This window comes from Ascidiella aspersa, chromosome 5 (assembly GCF_963924565.1).
Source record: "Ascidiella aspersa chromosome 5, kaAscAspe10.2, whole genome shotgun sequence".
Taxonomy (NCBI): domain Eukaryota; kingdom Metazoa; phylum Chordata; class Ascidiacea; order Phlebobranchia; family Ascidiidae; genus Ascidiella; species Ascidiella aspersa.
In genome coordinates this window covers 10,298,811-10,301,777 of record NC_139451.1, presented here as the reverse complement: position 1 = coordinate 10,301,777, position 2,967 = coordinate 10,298,811, and the positions used below count along the sequence as shown (strand labels likewise).

At 52.2% G+C, this 2,967-nt stretch overlaps 1 non-coding gene across 1 annotated transcript in view; it reads left to right on the top strand.

Annotated features, from left to right (window-relative positions):
* Window positions 1–1,551: 1,551 nt before the first annotated feature.
* Window positions 1,552–2,967, top strand: part of LOC146143133 (small subunit ribosomal RNA) — a 1,811-nt gene continuing 395 nt past the window's right edge. Inside the window, exon 1 of the ribosomal RNA XR_014500274.1 lies at window positions 1,552–2,967. This exon is cut by the window's right edge and continues 395 nt beyond it. This is a non-coding gene — a ribosomal RNA (small subunit ribosomal RNA).

The following is a 2,967-nucleotide window of genomic DNA, read 5'->3' as shown; positions in this document are numbered from 1 at the left end:
TCTGAGGGATTATGACTGAACGCCTCTAAGTCAGAATCCCGCCTAGGAAGCGACGATACTTTTGTGCCTCGCCCTCGACGGGCAAAGATAAACGGTCGTTCGGCCGTTGCTAGTGCCGAGAGCCGATCTTTCGCGGGCGCGACAAGCGTCGCCCGCTAGTCGGCGAATCCTCCTGTTCGAAACGCGTGGTGCTAAATCATTCGTAAACGACCTAGTTGAAGACCGGGGTGTCGTAATCACTAGAGCAGTATCTTCACTGCGATTTGTTGAGAGTAAGCCTCAAGATCTATCGATTTGTCCGCAAGGTCGGGCGCTAAAAGCGATCTCGAACGCCTCCGGGCGCGCGAGGTTGTTTTTTTTCTAAGTTTTTTTTCGCCGCCGACACTTGTCTTTTTTTTCAATTTTTTTTTTCAATTTTTCGCTCGCGCGGCGGGCCTTTCCACGTTCACATCGGGGCGAAATTTTTTATGTTTTTCGACAGTCCTTTGCAATTTTTTCGATCTCTCTTTTCGACACTTTTTTTGCCGCGCGGCGGGCCTTTGCACGTTCACATCGGGGCGAAATTTTTTATGTTTGTCGACAGTCCTTTGCAATTTTTTCGATTTTTCTTTTCGACACTTTTTTGCCGCGCGGCGGCCTTTCCACGTTCACATAGAGGGCAGGTCTTTATTTTTTTGTGACTGTCCTTTACAATTTTTTTTTCGCGCACTCGGGCTTTAGCATATTTCCGCCCAGCGAGCAAGAGCATATTTAGGCCGCGGAGCATGAGCCTGTTTAGGCCGCGCGAGCTTTGAATATATTTCGGCCGCGGGAGCATGAGCCTGTTTAGGCTGCGCGAGCAGTGAGTACATTTCGGCCGCGGGAGCATGAGCCTGTTTAGGCCGCGCGAGCATTGAATACATGTCGGCCGCGCGAACATTGAACATATTTCGGCCGCGCGCGCGAGCAAGAGCCTGTATAGGCCGCGCGAGTATTGAGTACATTTCGGCCGCGCGAGCATGAGCCTGTTTAGGCCGCGCGAACATTGAACATATTTCGGCCGCGCGCGCGAGCAAGCGCCTGTATAGGCCGCGCGAGCGTGTGATATGCCTCGCAATAGTTCAACACCTGGCGCAATCGTGCACCTTTTTTTTACGTTAGAATTTCAAACGGAAGACCCCAGGGACAACACTCATCTTTGCTATACTTGTGGGAGCTGACAAGCTTCGACAAGTAAAGAATCGGTGAAAAGGCGATTGGCTCGCTGGGCAGATGTTGCTGCTGCGCGAAGAGCCGAGTGTCAGTTTGTCGGGTTCTGAGCGGTCGCTTCGGCGAAGTTGTCTGGCGTGCGTTGCGCTCGCGCCGGTGTTGGCGACGTGGCGGTCGAAAGGCCTGCCGACGAAGTCTTACTCCGGCGGGTGCGACGGGCGGTGACGGTTTTCTGAGTTCGGGCAGCCGAGCAAAGAACGAAATTTTAACGGAGAGAAGCCTTCGGGTTTCGCATCGACCGAGCGACGGCGCCGCATCAGCGGCGCCTCCTTCGTCGGCCTTTCGGGGCTACGCTAAAGTAGCTACCTGGTTGATCCTGCCAGTAGTCATATGCTTGTCTCAAAGATTAAGCCATGCAAGTCTAAGTACGAGCTCTCGTACAGTGAAACTGCGAATGGCTCATTAAATCAGTTATGGTTCATTTGATCGTACGTTTTACGTGGTTAACTGTGGAAATGCTAGAGCTAATACATGCGTGAAGCGCCGACCTCGCGGGAGGCGTGCTTTTATCAGACCAAAAACCGACCGGGCTTCGGCCCGCAACCTTTGGTGACTCTGGATAACTTTGCGGATCGCACGGTCTCGCACCGGCGACGGATCATTCAAGTGTCTGCCCTATCAACTTTCGTCGGTACGGTACTGGCCTACCGAGGTTCTTACGGGTAACGGAGAATCAGGGTTCGATTCCGGAGAGGGAGCCTGAGAAACGGCTACCACATCCAAGGAAGGCAGCAGGCGCGCAAATTACCCATTCCCGACGCGGGGAGGTAGTGACGAAAAATAACAATACAGGACTCTAAACGAGGCCCTGTAATTGGAATGAGTACACTTTAAAACCTTTAACGAGTATCCATTGGAGGGCAAGTCTGGTGCCAGCAGCCGCGGTAATTCCAGCTCCAAAAGTGTATATTTAAGTTGTTGCGGTTAAAAAGCTCGTAGTTGGATTTTGGGCGCAGGCGGCCGGTCCGTCGCAAGGCGTGTACTGGCCGTCCTGGCCTCACCTCCGGTTCTCCGCCGGTGCCCTTGACTGAGTGTCGGCGGCGGCCGGAACGTTTACTTTGAAAAAATTAGAGTGTTCAAAGCAGGCGATTCGCCTGAATAATGGTGCATGGAATAATGGAATAGGACCTCGGTTCTATTTTGTTGGTTTTCGGAGCGCGAGGTAATGATTAAGAGGGACAGACGGGGGCATTCGTACTGTGCCGTTAGAGGTGAAATTCTTGGATCGGCGCAAGACGAACGACTGCGAAAGCATTTGCCAAGAATGTTTTCTTTAATCAAGAGCGAAAGTCAGAGGTTCGAAGACGATCAGATACCGTCCTAGTTCTGACTATAAACGATGCCAACTAGCGATCGGGGGGCGTTAGTTTTACGACCTCTCCGGCAGCTTGCGGGAAACCAAAGTCTTTGGGTTCCGGGGGAAGTATGGTTGCAAAGCTGAAACTTAAAGGAATTGACGGAAGGGCACCACCAGGAGTGGAGCCTGCGGCTTAATTTGACTCAACACGGGAAATCTCACCCGGCCCGGACACAGTGAGGATTGACAGATTGAGAGCTCTTTCTTGATTCTGTGGGTGGTGGTGCATGGCCGTTCTTAGTTGGTGGAGCGATTTGTCTGGTTAATTCCGATAACGAACGAGACTCTGGCTTGCTAACTAGTTACGCGACCCAATCGGTCGGCGTCTAACTTCTTAGAGGGACTAGTGGCGTTTAGCCACA